Source organism: Mirounga angustirostris, unplaced genomic scaffold (assembly GCF_029215605.1).
Source record: "Mirounga angustirostris isolate CCGP_5_RB_7025 unplaced genomic scaffold, mMirAng1.0.hap1 SCAF_12, whole genome shotgun sequence".
Lineage (NCBI taxonomy): Eukaryota > Metazoa > Chordata > Mammalia > Carnivora > Phocidae > Mirounga > Mirounga angustirostris.
In genome coordinates this window covers 94,801,975-94,818,669 of record NW_026991720.1, presented here as the reverse complement: position 1 = coordinate 94,818,669, position 16,695 = coordinate 94,801,975, and the positions used below count along the sequence as shown (strand labels likewise).

General features: G+C 36.7%; 1 long non-coding RNA gene across 2 annotated transcripts in view; it reads right to left on the bottom strand.

The window, feature by feature from the left end:
- The window catches only part of LOC135362132 (uncharacterized), a 62,352-nt gene that overhangs the window by 20,526 nt on the left and 25,131 nt on the right, over positions 1-16,695 (bottom strand). The window contains exons 1-3 of one of the 2 annotated variants that reach the window (XR_010406622.1): positions 12,133-12,413; positions 9,235-9,385; positions 3,235-3,388 (exon numbers count right to left, since the gene is read on the bottom strand). This is a non-coding gene — a long non-coding RNA (uncharacterized LOC135362132). Of the gene's footprint in view, positions 1-3,234; positions 3,389-9,234; positions 9,386-12,132; positions 12,414-16,695 lie in introns of those variants that run through there. The other variant, XR_010406623.1, reaches the window with a different exon arrangement.

Genomic DNA, 16,695 nt, shown 5'->3' with positions numbered 1-16,695 from the left:
ATTATGAAGTGGTTATGATTATCCCAATTTTACTTATGAAGAGATTAAGTAACTTGTCCCAGGTCACAAAGCCATAAGTAGCAGAATCAGCCTTCACAATCAGGCCCGCTTATTATTATAAATTCCAGGCTTTCTTTTCTCCATTCCACCTGCATGAGAGACAATATAAACCTAATTTAGCAGATGGGAGGTACCAATTATGACTGAGGAAGGTCACAAAAGTCATCTCAGACACTTCTCTAAAGACCTGAAGCCCCATAGTTAGCTCACACTGGGACATCCTCAGGAAAAAGGACTACTTCCCTCGCATTGTGCACAACAATAAAAGGCCATCTACAATGTGTCTCCATATAGTTCAAGAAAAGCTTCATAAAATAAGAGAAAGTCCAGAAAAAAAGCAGTTAAAATGCCAAAGGGTTAGATGTGCTGTTTTATGAAGAAGGACTAAAAAGATTGAGAAATTATTAGCATAAGGAAAATCATGAAGACTGTAAACAAGAAATATGTAATACTGCCAGAGTACTAGATCAAGCAAACATCTCAGAAAGTTTTCAAAAAAGGAAAATTTAGAGAAAAGCAAAGGAAGAAAAGCAAATAACCCAATTTTAAAATGGACCAATGATTTTAATAAACATTTCTCCAAAGAAGATAAACATGAAAATGGCTGAGAAGCCATGAAAAGATGTTCAACAACATTAGTTATTAACGAAATGCAAATCAAAACCATAATGACATATCATAGCCACCCACTAGGATGGCTATAGTAAACAAAAAATAATAATAATAAAAAAACCCCACAATAACAAGTTTTGACAGGGATGTAGAGAAAAAGAACCCTCATATGTTGCTGGTAGGAATGTAAAATGGTTAACTGACTCTGGGAAAAAATGTCAGTTCCTCTTTCCATATATATACTTACATATACATATACATAGTTGCCATATGACCTAGCAATTCCATTTTTAGATGTACACCAAAATGTAATGAAGTATGTCCACACAGAAACTTACACATGAATGTTCATAGTACCATGATTCATAGTAGCCAAAAAGTGGAAACAACCCAAATATCCATCAGCTGATGAATGGGTTAAGTAATGTGGCATAGCCATACAATAAAATATTATTTAGCAATAAAATAAATGAACTACTTATACATGTTATAACATGGATAAAATTTGGTAACATTATGCTGAGTGAAAGAAGTCAGACACATAATACCCCATATTGTGTGATTACATTTATATGAAATGTCCAGAAAAGGCAAATCCATTAAAGTAGAAAGTAGATTAGTGGTTGCCTAGGGCTAGGAAGAAGAAGGAATAGGAAATGACAGCTAGTGGGTACAGGGTTTCTTTTAAGGTGATGAAATATTTTAAAATTAGACTGTGTACAAAGGTTGAATTGCATAGTTTAAATGGATACATTTTATGGTATGTGAATTATATCTTAATAAAGCTTTTTTTTTTTAAGTAAAGGATAATTCAATAACCATTCATGATAAAACTGTTGGTAAACTAGGAATAGGGGGAAAACTTCCTCAACTTGATAAAGAATACCTTCCAAAAAATCTGCAACTAGCATCATACTTAATTATGAGAAATTTGAAGCTTTCCCACTAAGATCAGGAACAAGGCAAAGATGTCTTCTCTCACCATTCCTTTTTACCATTACACTGGAAGCTCTAGCTAATGCAATAAGAAAAGGAAATAAAAGGTATACAGTTTGGGAAGAAAGAAATAAAACTGTCCCTGTTTGCAGATGACATGACTGTCTATATAGAAAATCTGAAAGGATCAAGAAAAGAAGTCCTGGAACTATTAAATCATTATAAGCAAGATTTCAGGATATAAGCCCAATACAGGTTAAAAGTCAATCACTTTCCTGTATACAGTAATGATCAAGTAGAATTTGAAAATAACAATAACATTTACATTAGCATCCAAAAATGGAAATACTTAGGCATAAATCTAAAAAAATAAGGATAAGATATATATATTTATAGATATATTTATAGATATAAATATATACTTTTATATACATAATTATATATACGTATACATGGAAAACTAAAAACCTGGTGAATGGAATCAAAGACCTAAGTAAACGGAGAGATATTCCATGTTCATGGCCAAGAAGACTCAATTTTTCGAGATATCAGTTCTTCCCAACTTGATCTATAGATTTAGTGAAATCAAAATCCAAATCTCAGCAAGTTATTTTGTGGATATCAACAAACTGATTCTAAAGTTTACAGGGAGAGACAAAAGACTTAGAATAGCCAACACAATATTGAAGAAGAAAAAAGTTGAAGGACTGACACTTCTTGACTTACTATAAAGATTTGATAATCAGGAGAGTGTGGTATTAGCAAAAGAAAAGACAGGTAAATTGAACAGAATAAAAAGCACAGAAATAGAATCCCATGAATACAATCAACTAATCTTTGACAAAGAAACAAAAGCGATGCAATGGAGCAAAGATAGTCTTTCCAATAAATGATGCTGGAAGAACTGGATATCCACTACTTGCAAAAAAAAAAAAAAAAGAATCTACACCCAGACCATACACTCTTCATAAAAATTAACTCAAAATGGATAACAGACCTAAATGTAAAACACAAAACTATAAAACTCATAGAAGATAACATAGGAAAAAACCTAGATGACCTTAGCTTTGGCAATGACTTTTTGGACACAACACCAAAGGCACAGTTTATTAAAGAAAAAATTGATAAGCTAGATTTCATTAAAATTAAAAATTTCTGCTCCACAAAAGACACTGTCAAGATAATGAAAAGACAAACCACAAGCTAGTAGAAAATATTTGCAAAAGACACATCTGATAAAGGGCTGTTATCCAAAATATACAAAGAACACTTAAAACTCAAGCATAAGAAAACAAAAAAGCTAATTAAAAATGAAATACCACAACAGACACCTCACCAAAGAAGATATACAGATGGCAAATAAGCATATGAAAAGATGCTCCGTATATGTTATGAGAGAAATGCAAATTAAAACAACAATGAGTTACCACTATATAGCAACTAAAATGACGAAAATCCAGAACACTGACACCAAAAGCTGTTGAGGATGTGAAGCAACAGTCCTCTCATATCCTACTGGTGGAAATGCAAAATAGTGCAGCTACTTTGAAAGATAGTTTGATGCTTTCTTTAAAAACTATGCACTTCTTACTATACAATCCAGCAATAGCACTACTTGGTACTTACCCAAAGAAGTTGAAAACTTATGCCCACCAAAATAATCTGCACACAGATATTTATAGCAGCTTTGTCTATAATCACACAAACTTGAAAGCAACCAAGATGTCCTTCAGTAGGTGACTGGATAAATAAACCATAGTACATGGAATATTACTCAGCACTAAAAAAAAAAAAAAAAATGAGTTATGGAGCAAGGAGAGGACATGGAGGAACTTTAAATGCAGATTACTAAGTGAAAGCAGCCAATCTGAAAAAGTTACATACAGTATGTCTAACTGTAGAACATTACAGGAAAGGTAAAACTATAGAGACAGTAAAAAGATCAGTGGTTGCCAGCATTTGAAAAGAGAGGAAAAGATGAACAGCAGAACCCAGAGGATTTTTAGGACAGTGAAACTGCTCTGTATTTTACCATAATGATGGATACATGTCATTATACATTTGTCTAAATCTATAGAATGCACAAGACCAAGGGTGAACCCTAATGTAAACTATAGACCCTGGGTGATAATGATGTGTCAATATAGGTTTATCATTTGTAACAAATGTACCACTCTGGTGGGGGATGTTGATAATGCAGGAGGTTGGGGAGGTGGGGCAGGGAGTATATGCAAAATTTCTGCACCTTCCATTCAATTTTGTTGTGAACCTGAAACTTCTATAAAAAAATAAAGTCTATTTTTTAAAAAAGAAAGAGAAAACCATTTTATACATTTATAGAATTCTTCTCCCCCAAGAGATAATAGAGGTCAGAAACATGGGTAAGCTTAAGCACAGTGAGGTGATAAATAGCATATAATGTGTTCTTAAGGAAATTAAGGCTATTGGGAAGATGTCCAGAATCTTTAGAATTTGAACCTTTTAAGGAGATCATCATCATCTCCCACAGAACGTTTCCTTTGTGTTAGTTTTATGAACCAAATATTGGGCAGAGTTGACCATTAGACAGAAGTTGGATAATTTTTGCTCTCTCTCTTCCTCTTCACTATCCCCAAAATTTTCCCAGTAGAATTAACAAAGGTTACTAATTACAAGGTTAGAAAAGAGAAATAATAGCATTTCTCTTCTATGGTGGACCTAAAAATAATATAGTACAGAATAGCATAGGGACACAAGACACCTGAAAATGCTAAAAGTTTCTACATGCAAACTTTGCAGCAAAATGAAAAATACTGCAGTACAGGTAATACAATCAAAGGAAATATTTTCTCCACACTGTTGACACTCTCAATCCCAACAAAAACAAAACTCCCACAAGCACACACTCAAGACAAATTTTTATGTGGATGGAAAATCAGTTTTTCAAGTGTTTTTAAAAGAAGTCACTGCAGTATTATTTTGTTAAGGTTGGGAAATGATGAGCAATTGTTTGTTCAATGAACATTTAAGTAGCATAGTTTACCAAAGATTCTCGCCACAGAGCAGTTGTATGTGTGCAGCCCAGCTGGAAGTAAAAATGCACACAAAAGAGAAAAAACAAACCACTGAGTTATTAAGCTGAGACAGTAGAGTAGCTCTGGATTTTTTTTCCTTTTCCACATAAAGATACCATTTGGTTGAATAAACAGTGCATTCTTTGCATTTAAATAAACTTAATTTTAAACAGCAGAGGGAGGAGGGGAAATGAAACTAAACCAAACATAAAACAAAACCAGAGATCATTTAAGAAGGGACTTCAAACCAAATTTTTATTTTAATTAAGACAACACTCAACAATAGAAATCTGGGAAGGAGGTTAATGCAAGAAACAAAATCTTTTTCTTCAAATTTAGCTGATCAATTTAAGTGGATGGCTTCCAACCATATATATAAATGCAAAAGATCACCATGTGCCCCAGTGGGACAATGGAGAAAGGGAAGCTTTTATTGCTTAGGAGACTTGGTGGTTACTTACAGAAAGCCTAAAAACAATGTGTGCTTCCCTTCTCTCTAACTTAGAACTAAAACCCAGGAGGTTACAAAAACAAATGCCACATTCTTGCTAGTCTAAACAAACTCCTTTGAAGTATCTTCTGCCATATGAAATGCACCTCTGTCCCCTTCTGGGATGGGAGCATAGGAAGATTACATAAAGAACTCCTCTGAGGAAGGAGAAACTTTTCTTGCATATTTTAGAAATAGGTGGTTGCCTCAAGGCACATCCATTATCTTAATCTTGCCAAAGCCTCAGCTGCTTCTTAAACTCTGGCCAAAAGCCAGAGCTTCTCTAACACATTCTAATCATTGGATTAATCTTTGCTCACTCAATCTTTGTTGACTCATCACCTTCTTTAGCACAGAATACCAGTATGACACAGAGCAAACTACAACCAGGGTCTGCTTCTTTACCTTAAGGAAACGTAACTAAATTAGCTTATCCTTAAGCTAGATAGCAGGGGTTAGACAGGAAATGTGACCACCTGGAAGCTGGGAGATAAAGACCTTCCAAAGAGAGAACTAAAACCATCACGGCAGCCCCAGTCCCCACAGCAATGAGAGGCTCAAGAAAAGCAATGATCAGATCTCTCTCCTTTATCTTTGGCTGTAGGTTGTTTTTGTTTTGTTTTGTTTTGTTTTGTGTTCCCAGCTTTGAGGATTGGCTAGAGGAAAATGTGATGGAGATTTTTCTGGCAAGAGAAAAGAAAAGCCTAAAGAACAGGTGAATTTGTGCGTCATTTATTTCTAGAAATATAGACTTCATAATTCCCTCTTCAATCTCCACATACCTTTCTCTGTTGCTCACGTAACACTAAAAGAGGAAAGGAGAGCCAAGCATTTTTCAAATTAATGTCTTTAAGAAATGCAGAAATATTGGAGGATTCAGTAACTTGAACCAACTTTCTTGCTAAAATAATTAGAAAATCAGTTCAAAATATCAGAAAATATTTATAAAAGCAGTGCAGAATGTATTTGAAAGCATCAGAGAGCTAATAAGTTAGTGCAAGGATGTGATAGAGGATAAAGACTCAGGAAGGTGAATCCAGCATGTGGAAGCATTTTTCCGTTGGGGAAATATCAAGGCTATTCTATACATGCATAATCTCAGGAAACACTGTGTTCACAAGGCATTCCTAGGATGCTACTTAAGGACTAGCTTCATATAGTCAAGAGATAACCAGGCAAAATTCAGCAAAAGAGTTGTTGATGACAACTGAATATATTTAATTATGGATCTAAGACCAAAGCAAAAGCAGGGACAAGGAAAGGATAGTATGTAAATACTATATGTTATGACAAAGTAGGAACAACTAAAATAAATGGAAAGAATAGGGAGGAACAAAAGAGGAAAGTAGAAAAAAATCTAATTTACTATTGCACTGAAGACATGTGAAAGTCAAAGAATATCTTTTAAACAAACAAACTAAATAGTAGAAACCTAAATGAGGAAAATTAAGTGCTAAGAACATTGTATAATGTAATAGTAATTAGTAACCAATAGAATAAAAATGGAAACTTTCCTAAATATCAAAAATCCCTATAAAATAGAGCAAAGAAAACAGGTCATGTAAAGAAGAAAAATAAATACAATAAAATGTACCAAATAAATAAAACAAAATAATGTGGAATAACAGTTGTATCAATAAATATTAATGAACATGAAACACCCATTGGAAAAAGGACTTCCAGATTGGTCCAAAGGATAAAATCCAGTTCTATAACAAAGTGATTCATAGAGGCTAAAAATAAAGGGGATGAACAAATGTATACCAGACAAATGCAAATACTAGGAAATTGAGGATAGAGAGCTTGATATTAGATAAAATTAAATATAGGTCAAAAAGCATTAAACATGGTAAAGAAAAACATTTTATAATGCTAAAGGCAACAATTTCCAGTTAAGATAACAGTTATAAATGTCTACGCAGCAAATAACTAAAGATTTCTTTGATAAAGTATAAAGATGCAAGGAAAAAATGGACAAAAATATATTAATAGTAAGAGATTTTGAAACAACATTCTCAGTCTAAGATAAGCCAAGTGGACCAAAAATAAGTTATACTATTAAAGTTCTAAGCAATATTACCCATAAAGCATAACTTTTAGGTATATATTGAAATTTTCCTAGTGATGTTGATTTTAGTACAGACCATTTACAAAAATTTACCATACCTAATTAGATCACAAAGAAAAATCTCAAAAAATTCTATGCAAGTTTTAAGTAGAAATTAATAGCAAAATTTTAAATGTGTTAGAATTAAAAAAAAAAGAAAAAACCTCTCCACTAAAAAACTAGTGTAAAAAGTGGGAAAAAAAAAAAGACTAAAATTGTAGAATGTCTAACCTAAACATTAACACTACATACTGGAATATATGAACTGCAATTAAATAAATGATTAGAGAAAAATAATAGCCTTAAATAGTAGTCTTATAGCCATCAAAACTGAAGAATAAAATTATAAGAATTAAATGAAAGCCTCTAAAAACTAGAAAAAAGTATAAACTGAACAAGGGTCGAAAAAATAATAAAAGGAGAATGAATGTGGTAGAAAATAGAAAGATAATGTAATTAGTGAATAAGCCAAAATGCTGTTTCATTGAGGAAAAAATTACTAACATAGACAAACTACAAATTTCTACAATAGAAATTTATTTAAGAGAAAAAAGGGAAAATATATAAAATAAGAAATGATAAGGGAGTAATAAACATTAAAAGAGATAAAATTTTCAAAATAATAAGGCACTACTTTGCAAAACTATGTAATTTGAATACCAAGATCAGATGAAGTAAATAATTTCGTAGGGAAATACAATTTGCAAAAATTTACCCCAGTAGAGACAGAAAGTCTAAACCAATCAATTTCCATATAGAAAATTAAAAAATTGTTAAATAACTATCCCACAAAAAAAGTCCCAGTCCTGATAATTTCCTAGGAAATTCTACCAAATATTCAAAGACCAGATAATCAAAATACTACAAGTATTGTTCCAGAAAATAGGATAGCAAAAGTGAAAACCTCAAAACATTTTTATGAAGCTAGTATACAATGATACCTAAAACAAATAAAAGTAGCATAAACAAAAGAATCTACAGATAAATTATTAGAAATAGTACTTGAAATAAACATCTAAAATGTAATGGCATTTCTATATATCAGCAATCAAATTTACAGTAACATCGCTTGTTATAACATCAAAATTACCAAATACATATGAATATATCTAATGAAGAACATACCACATTTTATGCAAAAAGAAAAACCATAAAAAATTGAGAGTTCAAGAGAATGAAAAATAAACCAGAGATTGGGAAAAAAATACTGATTAACTGATTTGATAAAGGATGTGTGTTTAAAACTATACAAAGAACTCTTAAACTCAATTAAAAAAACAAACAACCCAATTAAACAGTTGGCAAAAGATCTAAATCAACAACTCACCAAAGAAGATATATAGCAAATAAATATATGAAAGGCTTATCAACATCATATGTAATTATAGATTGCAAAATAAGACAAAGCGACATCACTATACATCTATTAGAATGGCAGAAAAAAAAAAAACAGAAAACAATATCAAATACTGGCGAGAATGTGGAGCAATAGGAACTCTCATTCTTTGCTTGGGGAGACCACAGATTGGTATAACTACTTTGGAAAATTCTTTGACGTTAACTACTAAAACTAAAAATACATTACAACATGGTCAAAACATTTCACTCTTGATTTTTTATCCAATAGAAATATTACTCCAAGAGACATGTGCAAGAATGTTTACAGCAGCTTTGTTTCCAATGGCCCCAAAGTATAAACGTAAGTATCCTTTTACAATAAATGTATAAACTACAGTATATTCATTCACACATTGGAATTCTGTGCAGTGATGAAAATGAACAACCTATAACTATGGGGCAACACTGATGAGTTTCACAAACACAACATTGGGCAACAGAAGCCACACACAGAAGAGTACATACTGTACTAATCCGTTGGTATAAAGTTCAAAGCATATGTAAAACTAAGCTGCAATGCTTTGATGGGAAAAAAAAAGCAGAAAAGTGATTATCCTGAGAGTCAAGATCATGGTTACCTCTGGGAGGGGGGAAGGGCAGTGCCTGGACGGGGTAGAGAGCAGCTTCCAGACTGTTGACAGGATTCCACTTTTTCCTCTGAGTGGTGATTGCATACAGGCTCATTTTGGGAACATCACCAAGCTGTACATTTTCTGTTTTGTACAAGTTCTGCTGAGCAAAGAAAACAGTTGAGAGAGAGTTGACAGCTTATTTCATAATAAAAACATTCAAATAAAAAGTTATAAATGCTTTTTTTTAAACTTTGTTTATTTTGAGTTTTTATTTAAATTGTAGTTAGTTAACATAATATGGTAAAATTAGTTTCAGGGGTAGAATTTAATGATTCATCACTTACATTTAACACCCAGTGCTCATTACAATAAGCACCCTCCTTAATACCCATCACCCATTTAGCCCATCCCCTGCCCACCTCCCTTATATATGCTTTTGATATGATAAAATTTAAGCAGTACCAAAGGGTATAGGATGAAAATGAAATATCTCTCACTAGAGACAACCACTGGTAATGTGTCCTTGTATATCTTTTTAAAGTTTTCTATATGTAAGTAGAAGGAAAGAAGGAAGGAAGGGAGGGAGGGAGGAAGGGAGGAAGGGAGGAAGGGAGGAAAGGAGGGAGGGGAAAAGCAGGGATGGAGGGAGAGATATATAATAGAGTATAAAAGATGATAGGTGATGATGATAGATGATAGATAGATGATAGATAGATAGATAGATAGATAGATGATAGATAGATGATAGATAGATAGATGATACATACATACATACATACATACAGGGAAGGAATAAATGTCAGAAGGATGGAAAAATAGGTGTTCTAAAGTATAAATATGCCATGAAAGGAGGAACATAAACTGTATTCACACTGTTCTGCATCATACCTTTTCCAATGAACTAAACGTCTTGGAGGTTATTCCATATAAGCATATATAAATATACCATGTTCTTTTTAATGACAATATAATACTTGTATAAATGTACCATAAATTTTTCACCCAATAATTATTGATGGAGACTTAGATTGCTTCTACTCGTTTGTCAATACAAATAATTCTGCAACAGACCTGGTATATGTTTTGCATTGATATATGAAAATATATGTAGGTACGTTTCTAGAAGAGATCCTGCTATGTTATAGAGCATGCTGATAACTACCAATCTCCAAAAGTTGGATCCATTTACATCCCACCAACAGTGTATGAGAGAACCTGCTTCCCAATCTCACCAACACTGTAATCCTTAATGTTTTGATCTTTGCGAACTGAATATGTAAAAATTGACCTCCAGTTTAAACTTATGCTTCCTGGGTGCCTGGGTGGCTCAGTCAGTTAAGCGACCGCCTTCGGCTCAGGTCATGATCTCGGGGTCCTGGGATCGAGCCCTGCATCGGGCTCCCTGCTCTGCGGGAAGCCTGCTTCTCCCTTTCCCACTCCCCCTGCCTGTGTTCCCTCTTTCGCTTTCTCTCTCTCTGTCAAATAAATAAATAAAACCTTAAATAAATAAATAAATAAATAAATAAATAAATAAATAAATAAATAAATAAACTTACGCTTCTTTTGTTAAAAGTTATTTTGCACATCTTTTCATATCTTTTCATAAATGTTGCTATTTCTTTTTCTGTAAACCATTCATCTCTAGCTTTTGTCCACTTATATTTGAAATAGATAACACATTTTCTTGGGTTGAGAAGTCAAAGGTTACAAAACAAGACACAGTAAAATTTCCCTCCCATTCTTTGACCCCCACACAACCCAGCATCCCTCTCCCATAAGCAACCAATTCCATTACCTTAGCATATATCCTTCTGAAGAAATCCTATATAGGTGTGTAAATATAGGCATGTGTGTTTGTTTCCCTTTTGTTCCTCAAAGAGTAACTCACTCTACACATTCTTCTGTACTTAAACCAAGAATTTCCAAAGACTTTTGAGGCTTTCCCCGCTCCCAGCTAACTAAGTAGAGGCTTGCAATAGCCAATAATTCCTACCATCCAGCAACAGCAAGGGAGGCTTAAATGTGGACGGCAGGAAGAAACCAAGAAACCGGGAGAAAAGAGATCTGTTTCTAAGATGTTTTTCATAAGGCTCTTCCCTGAAACGATTTCTTCCCACCAGAAACCACAGGGATAAACAGCCCCTCCCAAAGTGCTGAGGAAAGCGAACAGCAGATGGACAGCAGGGACCTGAGCACATCGGGAGGGACGAGGCACAAACGCGGGAGTCCTAGACAGCAATGGGATGAAGGGTGGTCAGTGCGAGGCCAGACAGGTGGGAATGTAGCTCGCACGGTCAGGTTGGCAGCACAACGGAAGCAGAGCTCTGACCCGGAAGGCAACCATCAGTCCTCTGCCTGGGTGTAGGGTGATGCAATGCCCAACGGCAGAGGCTGGGAGGAACCAGCCATCAGCAGGAGCACGAGCCAGAGAAGCATGAGATGTCCTATAAGAGTGGGACAAGGACTTGGCCCCGAGTGTGCAGAGCACCGAGATTCCAGAACAGACAACATGAGTCAGGCGCCCAGGGTGGGGCTTAGTCCCACACCAGGATCCCAACAGAGACATGGCTGCTGGGCACTGTGATTACCAGAGCAGGGATGAGTGATTAAACAAGATCTTACCTGCACTCTGCATATTATAATTAGCTGTGCAGGTCTAAATTAATTAGGAGGTAGAGTTTTATGTACCTCCTCCATAGGATTGTCTGGTTCTGCTCAACTTAAATGCCTTTCTTGTTTTCCAATATTCCTAGCCAAAGAACTTCACCCGTTATTGGAGAACTGAAATACCTAGACTAACTATCCCACCTGACCATCCAGTCATGCTTGAATGCATCAGCAGAGCTACCTTCCCATCAGTTCAAGCATCCATTCTTCATACATTGATCAGTATTAAGCACCTACTGTGCTCCAGGCCAAGGGATAGAAGCTGAAGGCAGAACAAGTGAAGCAGGGAGTCCTTACTCTCCAGGAATCTAACCTGCTGTGGGTAAGAGAGACAGATAATTAAAGTAAATCATTAAAATTCAGTACAAAAATTCTGCAACAAAAATATTAACTGAGTGCTTTACAAGTACAGAGGAAGGAGTCACACCAATCCTGCCTAACGTTGTCAGAAAAAGACTCCCAGAGGAAATGACATACGAGCTAGGTCTTAAAAGGGGGTTTACAGGAGCTTTCTGGCTGAGAAAGGGAGGAAGACATTCTGGGCTGGGAGAACGGTGGTTATAAATGTGGAGTCATATCTAGGCATAGCATTTCCAGGGAAGACTTAGAAGTTCATTGCAGCTGAAGCAAAGATGAATGGTGAGACAAGGTGCCAGAGAAGAGGGAAGTGAAGCCCAAATTGCCAAAGCTTCTGGGAAACCAGCAAGACACAGCCTGCATGGATTTGAATGAGAGAAACCAGGGGCCAAGAAGGTAATGCAATCAACTGCAGAGAACAATGAGGGCCACCAGTGATGCAGACACTTGGGACGCACTATCCAGCTAGGACCTGCCTGGGGTGGAAATTTGTAGGTCATGCTACTTTACACATCAGTACTGAGCAGGAATTACCCCTCCCACCCTTATCCTACACCAGTGGTTCTCAGCCGAGGAGGAATGGGGGCGAAGTGTCACAAAGGGGGTGCTATGGGCATCTAGTAGGTAGAGGCCAGGGATGCTGCTAAACATCTCACCATGCACAGGACAGCCCTCACAATAGGGAATAAGCTGGTCCAAACGTCACACATGTGGACATTGATAAACCTGTCCTACATATATAATAGAAATATTTAGCCCACATGTGGATTTCACATTAGAGGCATTACTGCATAATGGTTACATCTCTTTTAAAATCCAAGAAATGAGGGCGCCTGCGGAGCTCAGTCAGTTAAAGTTTCCAACTCTTGATTTTGGCCAATGATCTCAGGGTCCTGGGATTGAGCCCCACGTTGGCTCACTTAGCAGGGAGTCTGCTTGAGGATTCTCTCTCCCTCTCCCTCTGCCCTCCCCCCACTGCTCACATTCTCATCTCTCTCTCTCTCTCTCAAATAAATAAATAAATCTTTAAAAAATAAATAGATAAAACCTAAGAAATGTTGCATAATCATTTATTTCAACTTAGGTATCTCTTTCTCAATCTATCTCCTGCTCCTGCCTCCCACCTTTAACTTCCTGAACTACCATTTTATCTGGTTTTTTTTTAAGATTTTATTTATTTATTAGAGAGAGAGAGAGAGAGAGCTCACAAGTAGGGGAGAGGCAGGCAGAGGTAGAGGGAGAAGCAGGCTCCCCGGCAAGCAGGGGCCCTGATGCGGGATTCGATCTCAGGATCCAGGATCCCAGGATCTTGACCTGAGCTGAAGGCAGATGTTTGACTGAGCCACCCAGGTGCCCCCATTTTATCTATTAACCACCTACTTCCACAATGCAATATCCTCAAGCTCTTGGCATCATGTCTTTTTGTGTCCATAATAATATCCTGCATTTATATTGTCTCCACAATGTTCAGCATGCTCTCACCTGCATTTTGTAGTTTGATCTGAATAGATAGTTCTCCATAAAAGATAAACATATAAACAACAAGAACAGGAAAATATACTGAACACCAGTAGTCATTGGGGACTAATCAAAACCACAATAAGATACCATTTAATACCCATGAGGAGGGTTATAATTAAAAATTTTTTTAAAAAGCAAAAAATAATAAGCATTGGCCAGGATATGAAGAAGCTGGAACTCTTCTACATTGTTGGTGGGAATGTAAACTGGTTCAGCCACTGTACTAGTTCAGGCTGCTAAGACAAAATACCATAAACTGGGTGGCTTAAGCAGAAAATATTTATTTCCCACAGTTCTGGGGGTTGCAATGTCCAAGATCAAGGTGCTGGCAGACTCAGTTCCTTGTGAGAACCCACTTCCCAGCTTCAGACAGATACCTCCTCCCTATATCCTCACATGGTGGAGAGAGAGGGAGCACTGGTCTCTTCCTCTTGTTATGAGGACATTAATCCCATCCTGGGGGTCCACTCTCATGATCTCATCTAGACTTTCCACAGGCCCCACCTCCAAATATGATCATATTTGGGGTTAGGGCTTTAACATATGTATTTGTGGGGGAGGAATACAGAGATTCAGTCCACAACTATTTTGAGAAATAGTTTAACAATTCCTCAAAATGCTAAACATAAAGTTAACATATAGTCCAGCAATTCCGCTCCTACTTATATATCCAAGAGAAATGAAAGCATGTCAACATGGAAACTTGTATACCAATATTCATAATAACGAAAAGGTGGAAACAACAACATCTGTCAACTGATGAACAGGTATAAAACGTGGCATATCTATACAATGGAATAGTATTTGGCAAAAAAAGGAATAAAGTACTAATACATGCTACAACATGGATGAACCTTGAAAACATTATGGTAAGGGAATAAGTAAGCCATAAAGCCACAAATTGTATGATTCCGTTTCTGTGAAACGTCCAGAATGGGCAAATCTAGAAACAGAAAGCTGATCAGTGGTTGTCAGGACCTAGTGGTGTTAATGAAGATGATGAAAAATTGATTATAAAAATCAAAATCTAGGGCACCTGGGTGGCTCAGTTGGTTGAGCGACTGCCTTCGGCTCGGGTCATGATCCTGGAGTCCCGGGATCGAGTCCCACATCGGGCTCCCTGCTCAGCGAGGAGCCTGCTTCTCCCTCTGGCCCTCCCCCCTCTCATGTGCTCTCTCTCTCTCATTCTCGCTCTCTCAAATAAATAAATAAATCTTTAAAAAAAAAATCTAAATCTAAAATCAATTCTAAAATCGATCGTGGTGATTTGCTGCACAACTTTGTGAATATACTAAATTCCACTGACTTGTAAATTTTAAATGGACTAATTGTATGACATGTATTGTATCTCAATAACGCTGTCACAAAATGAAAAGAAATGAAAAGGGTACCCTGATGGTAGTCTCAGGTTTCAATCCACTCCGAAAGCTCAGCCCTTAGGATTTGGGAGATATTGTATGCTAATAATTATGTTGCTTCTCTTGAGTAAGCTGGCTCAAATGGATCTACAGTAGTTGTTCCCAAAAGTATAGTGTAGGACTGCATCACATGCCAAGAATGGGTGTGTTTCACATCAAGGGAACACAGTAAATATTACACTTTGGTCTCTACTTGAGCTGATCCTAACACGTCCTTTATCTCCAGCCTTTGGGGTTCCCTGCTCACCGCACAGTGTTTTTATGAAGTGCCAGTGACATACCAGATGTGAAAGCTTTTTGTAAACTTACAGAGATATGCAAATGCATAATATCATCTGGTTCCTGGGCCTTTTCATTTTGATATTAGTTTTTCCATATATGTTAATAGCAGACAAAGAATGCTTTCATTTTACGGGCCAGGTACACATTCTTTTGTAAGTCGACACGCAGTTCGTTAAAGCTAGGTCTTAAAAATTGAGATACAGGATCAGGGCCTAACAGAATTGATAAAACTTTGCATCTGAACAGACAAATGTAGACACCCTAGTGAAGAGGTGTTTACACATTGGATTACATATGACTACACCAGCCTTCCAGAGATCCCACTCTGGTGAGGCCAGCAGAGAGAACTGGCAACTGATCTCTCCCAGCACTTCCGAGTATACTGAGGGGACAATAACTCTTGCTTAAAGGTCACTAGGCCTCTTCTGTTTCTTTAGGATAAGTGTAGCATGCAGACATTAGGCATGGCACGTACAGGGCCCTTCACATCTGGCTCAGCAATCAACCCTTGAGCCCACTGAAGGTGCTCGCGTCCCAGCACTCTCTCGTGCTGACTTGCTGGTCACTTCCTGACTGGCTGCATTCCTTCATACGTGCTTCTAAGTCATTAGCTCCACATAGAGTCACACACAGAATGAACAAAGACCATTTCAGCATTATTTCTCATGTGAACCTGCTCTAATTTCCTCAAGGGCTTCAGCCATCCTTTCTTCTAAGTTCTCGTCCCTCCTTGTGCAAGTCTCCCCTTAAACCTATATGATACTAGATTGCCATTCTCTGCAAGAATACCAACTTTCTAGACAGTGAGATTCTTTGTCCAAGTCTCCTTCACCAGGGTCCCAGGAAGGGTGGACAGATGACAGGCTGTGGGTCTAAGGCCAGGACTTGGTCAGAGGGATAGTGCCCAGGCCAGCAGGCACAGTTGACAAATCAGTGTCCATTGTGAATGGTTGGTGCCCATAAAGTCTGGTTGTTAAGTATTTTGAATATCAGCCCTCGCATGGGCTACTCAAATCAGCCTGGAGCAGGAAAAGCTATGTTCCTGGGCTTAGCAAAGTGTCAAAAAGAAGTTAAAGCTTTAGAAATAGAAGGTCAGGAGCCAAAGAGACACAAGAAAAGAAACAAAACCGAAGTGAAGGGAAGGACCCAAGTAACAAGATCTAAGTAGAGGGAAAGTGATAGTGGAAAGAATGTGAGCATTTCATTCCCAGTTCCAACCCCA